The sequence below is a fragment of the Salvelinus sp. IW2-2015 genome, unplaced genomic scaffold (genome assembly GCF_002910315.2).
Source record: "Salvelinus sp. IW2-2015 unplaced genomic scaffold, ASM291031v2 Un_scaffold3069, whole genome shotgun sequence".
Lineage (NCBI taxonomy): Eukaryota > Metazoa > Chordata > Actinopteri > Salmoniformes > Salmonidae > Salvelinus > Salvelinus sp. IW2-2015.
Window position 1 is genome coordinate 76175 of NW_019944360.1, and position 7480 is coordinate 83654.

The window sequence follows — 7480 nt, forward strand, 5'->3', positions numbered from 1 at the left end:
TTTGTTGAAGCACCTTTGGCAGAAATTACAGCCCTCAGTCTTCTTGGGTATGATGCTAAAGAGTTGTGGCACATCTGTATTTGGAGAGTTTCTCCATTTCTTCTCTGCAGATTATCTCAAGTTCTGTCAGGTTGGATAGGGAGCGTTGCTGCACAGCTATTTTCAGGTCTCTCCAGAGATGTTCGATCGTGTTCAAGTCCGGGCTCTGGCTGGGCGCACTTTGAGACTTGTCCCGAAGCCACTCCTGCGTTGTCTTGGCTGTGTGCTTAGGGTCATTGTCATGTTAGAAGGTGAACCTTCGCCCCAGTCTGAGGTCCTGAGCATTCTGGAGCAGGTTCATCAAGGATCTCTCTTAACTTTGCTCTGTTCATCTTTCGCTTGATCCTGACTAGTCTCCCAGTCCCTGCCGCTGAAAACACCCCCACAGCATTATGCTTCCACCACCAGGCTTCACCGTAAMGATGGTGCCAGGTTTCCTCCAGACGTGACACTTGGCATTAAGCCCAAAGAGTTCAGTCTTGGTTTCATTAGACCAAAGAATCTTGTTTGTCAGGGTCTGAGAGTCTTTAGGTGCCTTTTGGCAAACTCCAAGTGGGCTATCATGTGCCTTTTACTGCAGACTGGCTTCCATCTTGCCACTATACCATAAATGCCTGATTGGTTGAGTGCTGCAGAGATGGTTGTCCTTCTGGAAGGTTCTCCCATCTCCACAGAGGAACACTAGAGCTCTGTCAAAGTGGCCATCGGGTTCTTGGTCATGTCCCTGACCAAGGCCCTTCTCCCCAGATTAAAAAAAAAATATTAAAAAAAATGTAACCTTTATTTAACTAGGCAAGACAGTTAAGAACAAATTCTTATTTACAATGACGGCCTACCGGGGAACAGTGGGTTAACTGCCTTGTTCAGGGGCAGAACGCCAGATTTTTACCTTGTCAGCTTGGCGATTTGATCCAGCAACCTTTCGGTTACTGGCCCAACTCTCTAACCACTAGGCTACCTGCCGCCACGATTGCTCAGTTTGGCCGGGCGGCCAGCTCTAGGAAGTGTCTTGGTGGTTCCAAACTTCTTCCATTTAAGAATGATGGAGCCGACTATGTTCTTGGGGATCTTCAGTGCTGCAGAAATGTTTTGATCTGTGCTTCGCCACAATCCTGTCTCTGAGCTCTACGGACAATTCCTTTGACCTCATGGCTTGGTTTTTCCTCTGACATGCACTGTCAACTGTGGAACCTTATATAGACAGGTGTGTGCCTTTCCAAATCCTGTCCAATCAATTGATTTTACCACAGGTGGACTCCAATCAAATTGTAGAAACATCTCAAGGATGATCAATGGAATAAGGATGCACCTGAGCTCAATTTCGAGTCTCATAGCAAAGGGTCTGAATACTTATGTAAATAAGGTGTAAAATAAGGTTTTTTATTTTAAAACATTTGCAAACATTTCTAAAAACCTGTTTTTGCTTTCATTATGGGTTATTGTGTGTAGACTGCGAGGATTATTTTTTTTTAATCATTTTAGAATAAGGATGTAAGTTAACAAAATGTGAAAAAGTCAAGGGGTCTGAATACTTTCCGAAGGCCATGTATATATATTATTAAGATAACTGAGAATCAATATGTAGCCATGGTCTGTGACTGTATAAAGTCAATGGATCAATACACAATAACCCATTCAGGCCACACACTTCACAGTACATGACATGCCCTATTCCAGATGATAAAACGGTGAGTAAACATCATGTGAAATGTAGCTGCCTGTTATATGCAACTGATAAGGGACAGATCAAAATGTACTCGGGGTGGTCCAAAATAGGGGAGGGTTGTCAAACGTTAAATTTAAAAAAAATATTTTTACAAATATTTTTTATTTGGCACAGGGTAGGGTAGTAGGTTTTTCCCTGGTTTACATTTGCTCATCTCCTTTTCTTCTATAAAACAATGGGTTGTCTTACTTTTGATATTACCCTAATAAAGTTTAGAACGTTTGTGAAGGTTTGCTATGGTGTGGATTATTAAGCTTTAGCTACGTAGGTCAACTTGAGGTGAGGAAGACTGTATGCATCTACAATCTAAGCTTGATGCCCTCAATCTCACACAAATTATCAATGAACCTACCAGGTACCCACCCCAATCCGTAAACACGGTACCCTCATAGATATCATCCTAACAAACTTGCCTCCAAATACACCTCTGCTGTTTTCAACCAAGATCTCAGCGATCACTGCCTCATTGCCTGCATCCGGTAATGGGAGCGGTCAAACGACCTCCACTCATCACTGTCAAACGCTCCCTGAAACACTTCAGCGAGCAGGCCTTTCTAATCGACCTGGCCGAGGTATCCTGAAGGATATTGATCTCATCCCGTCAGTAGAGGATGCCTGGACATTTTTTTTAAATGCCTTCCTCACCATCTTGAATAAGCATGCCCATTCAAGAAATTTAGAACCAGGAACAGATATAGCCCTTGGTTCTCTCCTGACCTGACTTGCCCTTAACCAACAAGAAAAACATCCTATGGCGTTCTGCATTAGCATCGAACAGCCCCCGTGATATGCAACTTTTCAGGGAAGCTAGAAACCAGTATACACAGGCAGTTAGAAAAGCCAAGGCTAGCTTTTTCAAGCAGAAATTTGCTTCTGCAACACCAAATTCAAAAAAGTTCTGGGACACTGTAAAGTCCATGAGAATAAGAACACCTCCTCCCAGCTTCCAACTGCTCTGAAGATAGGAAACACTGTCACCACCGACAAAATCCACTAAATTGAGAATTTCAATAAGCATTTTTCTACGGCTGGCCATGCTTTCCACCTGGCTACCCCTACCCCGGACAACAGCACTGCCCTCCCTCTGCTACTCGCCCAAGCCTTCCCCATTTTCTCTTTCTCCCAAATTACAGTCAGCTTATGTTCTAAAGAGCTGCAAAATCTGGACCCTTACAAATCAGCCGGGCTAGATAATCTGCGACCCTTTCTTTCTAAAACTATCTGCTAAAATTGTTGCCACCCCTATTACTAGCCTTTTCAACCTCTCTTTCGTGTCGTCTGAGATTCCAAAGATTGAAAGAAGCTGCGTTATCCCCCTCTTCAAAGGGGGGACACTCTTGACCCTACAAGCTACAGACCTATATCTATCCTACCCTGCCTTTCTAAGGTCTTCGAAAGCCAAGTCAACAAACAGATTACCGACCATTTCGAATCCCACCATACCTTCTCCCGCTATGCAATCTGGGTTTCAGAGCTGTCATGGGTGCACCTCAGCCACGCTCACAGTCTATAACGATATCTTAACCGCCATCGATAGGAAACATACTGTGCAGCCGTATTCATTGACCTGGCCAAGGCTTTTGACTCTGTCAATCACCACATCCTCATCGGCAGACTCGACAGCCTTGGTTTCTCTAATGATTGCCTCGCCTGGTTCACCAACTACTTCTCTGATCGAGTTCAGTGTGTCAAATCGACGAGGGGTCTGTTGTCCGGCCTCTGGCAGTCTCCATGGGGGTGCCACAGGGTTCAATTCTTGACCGACTCTCTTCTCTGTATACATCAATGATGTCGCTCTTGCTGCTGTGATTCTCTGATCCACCTCTACGCAGACGACACTATTCTGTATTACTTTCTGGCCCTTCTTTTGACACTTGTGAACAACCCTCCAGGCGAGCGTTCAATGCCATTACAACTCTCCTCCGTGCCTCCAATTGCTCTTAAATACAAGTAAAACTAAATGCATGCTCGTTCAACCGATGCTGCCTGCACCTGCCCGCCTGTCCAACATCACTACTCTGGACGGCTCTGACTTAGAATATGTGGACAACTACAAATACCTAGGTGTCTGGTTAGACTGTAAACTCTCCTTCCAGAGTCACATCAAAATCTCCAATCCAAAGTTAAATCTAGAATTGGCTTCCTATTCCGCAACAAAGCATCCTTCACTCATGCTGCCAAACATACCCTTGTAAAACTGACCATCCTACCAATCTCGACTTCAGTGATGTCATTTACAAAAATAGCCTCCAAAACCCTACTCAATAAATTGGATGCAGTCTATCACAGTGCCATCCGTTTTGTCACCAAAGCCCCATATACTACCCACCACTGCGACCTGTACCACTCTCGTTGGCTGGCCCTCGCTTCCATACTCGTCGCCAAACCCACTGGTCCAGGTCAGTCTACAAGACCCTGCTAGGTAAAGTCCCCCCTTATCTCAGCTCGCTGGTCACCATAGCAACACCTACCTGTAGCACGCGCTCCAGCAGGTTTATCTCTCTGGTCACCCCCAAAACCAATTCTTCCTTTGGCCGCCTCTCCTTCCAGTTCTCTGCTGCCAATGACTGGAACGAATACAAAAATCTCTGAAACTGGAACACTTATCTCCCTCACTAGCTTTAAGCACCAGCTGTCAGAGCCAGCTCATAGATTACTGCACCTGTACATAGCCCATCTATAATTTAGCCCAAACAACTACCTCTTTACCTACTGTATTTATTTATTTATTTTGCTCCTTTGCACCCATTATTTCTACTTTGCGCTTTCTTCCACTGCAAACCCAACCATTCCAGTGTTTTTAGTTTTTATTTTACTTGCTGTGTTGTATTTACTTCGCCACCATGCCTTTTTATATTTTTATTTATTTATACAATATATTTGTTTGCCTTCACCTCCCTTATCTCACCTCACTTGCCTCACATTGATATAAGACTTATTTTTTTTTCACTGTATCATTGACTATATGTTTGTTTTACTCCATGTGTAACTATGTGTTGTTGTAGTGTGTCGAACTGCTTTGCTTTATCTTGCCAGGTCGCAATTGTAAATGAGAACGTGTTCTCAATTTGCCTACCTGGTAAATAAAGTTAAATAAAATAAATAAATAAATGCATGTCGGTGTCATAGCATCCACGCATATCTCTATCTCTCTGAGTTAGGCCTAAGCTTCTCTTACTTTTATATAGGCTTAGTGTGTGTGTGTGTGTGTGTGTGTGTGGTTTTGTGTCTGTTGACTTGTTGAGAACTAAATGCCCTAAAGGCATCATTCTTCTGCTAACCTGAGTCTACCCTACAAGACAACCTGAGCCTTATCTGCAAGATCTTGCATTGTATTTCTCATGTCTCTGGTGCTACTGTTGACTTGCATCACCTGTTGACAGTGTGGAGGGCCTAGTTTACTTGGCCCTCTAAGTTGCATCAGAGAGAGAACAYATTACATTGTAAGACAGCCAAGATGCGTCCCTACTCACTATATAGTCCACTAGTTTTGACCAGAGCCATATGGCCCWATATAGGGAATAGGGTGCCATTTYGGACGCAGGCTTAGTATATGGATACCATGTTGTTCATTACATCTATCCAACTCTACACCCCACCCCTATCWTTGGAGTCATTTCCCGAAACATAATCACGTTACCYCTTTCATAGGCACCGCCCACCCTGTTCAGTACCATCAACCAATCACGACCTTCCGTTGCGGCTGCGCCAAAGAGAGGCCRTAATGTTTAGGTTGTCGAGGTTCCCCAGATTGGTCGTATCCATAAGTGTCATCCTCCTACTGTCTCTCTCTCCCTCCCTACCTCTCTCTCTCCCAGGAGACTGTCTTTATTAAGCATTGGCCCCTGTGAAACGRTGCTATATGGAGTAAGGGCCCGGTTTGGCATACAGCTGGGCTTCTGGGGGCCAACAGAGAGATAGAGAGCTTTGCTACGGAGGATAGTGAAGAGCTGTGGCTTTGCTACTGGGAGTCAGTTGGCGTGCTCGATTCGATAGTTTGTAATCAACAGTTATTGAGTCCAGGGTTGACTAGACATATAGATTGGAAACGGAAAACACACACTCACTGAAATTGTTTGTTCTACTGAGGGACTGAGACTGAAGGAGGACTAGTGAAATAGTTTGTTCTACTGAGGGACTGAGACTGAAGGAGAAGAGGAGGAGGACCAGTGAAATAGTTTGTTCTACTGAGAGACTGAGACTGAAGGAGAAGAGTGGAGGAGGACCAGTGAAATAGTTTGTTCTACTGAGGAACTGAGACTGAAGGAGGACTAGTGAAATAGTTTGTTCTATTGAGGGACTGAGACTGAAGGAGAAGAGTGGAGGAGGACCAGTGAAATAGTTTGTTCTACTGAGGGATTGAGACTGAAGGACAGTGGAGGAGGACCAATGAAATAGTTTGTTCTACTGAGGGATTAGGACTGAAGGACAGTGGAGGAGGACCAGTAGGAGGACCAGTAGAGGACGTATCATCTCTGTTGAGGTAGGTGAGATTTTGATGTAATTGAAAGATCATTTTTTTACTGTATTTGATAGCAATTTGTCAATTTTATAAGTCGTAATATTGCTCAGAAGAAATGTAAGTGGCTATCTATTCGATTTGAACGAGTAATGCATTATGATAACGGATTTTTAAGCATCAATTTTAATAGGTGCAGCAAGCGCAATTCAATTATATTATAAAGTGATTTTTTGACGTCAGCCAACAATATGGAGTGATTTTTGTGCCAATTTCTTTTGGTATGAAAATCCATTCATACAATAAACTGAACAGATGCGTAAATCATATAAAACACTTTTATGACAACATGCAAAAGTTAATGTAGTGGAATATAATAGCTTGATGATAGCAGGCAGCATGTCAAAGTCTATTGTCCTCAACTCTGTCATACACAATACAGATACAATGATATACACTACGATTATATACAGCTATACAGTATATATTATATACAATTATACATTTATAACTCATGTCAATTGTTCCCTTTTCCCTCTGTTTAGAACCAAATCTCTTCTCCACTTTGACCACACCTTCCATGGCGATGATGGCTAACTCCACGGGGATGACCTCCAATGACCTCTCCCTAAACTCAACGTCGACCCTTAGCCGCGAACCTTGGACCCCGCCTCCTTGGTACCAATTCCACGTCTGCTCTGTGGCCCCTTACGGATTCATCTTCTACTTTTGAGTCAAAATCTTCAACCTGGCCATAGGTGTAGTAGCATGATGTAGAAGAAAAAGAAATGCACACCTATTTAGGCGAGGTGCTGGCTAGCGGAGTAGAACACTTAAAAATAAAGGAGAGCCGCACACTCTAGGACACAGCTGTTAAACTCATTCCACGGAGGGCCGAGTGTCTGTGGGTTTTCGCTCCACCCTTGTACTTGATTGATGAATTCAGGTCACTAATTAGTAAGGGACTCCATCACCTGGTTGTCTAGGTCTTAACGAAAGGAAAAAACTAAAACCAGCAGACACTAGGCCCTCCATGGAATGAGTTTGACACCCCTGCTCTAGGAGCTCAGATGCAAAAATATTTAATTTACCAACGTTTCGACAGGCAACGAAACGTTGGTAAATTAATTAAATATTTTTGCTTCTGAGCTCCTAAAGTGTGCGGCTCTCCTTTATTTTTAAGTTTTCTACTCCGCTAGCCAGCACCTCGCCTAAATAGGGCTCCTAAGCTCCTAGAGTGTGCGGCTCTCCTTTAT

At 43.6% G+C, this 7480-nt stretch overlaps 1 pseudogene; it reads left to right on the plus strand.

The window, feature by feature from the left end:
• The first annotated feature begins 6769 nt into the window (after nucleotides 1-6769).
• The window catches only part of LOC139025686 (G-protein coupled receptor 4-like), an 8720-nt pseudogene continuing 8009 nt past the window's right edge, over nucleotides 6770-7480 (plus strand).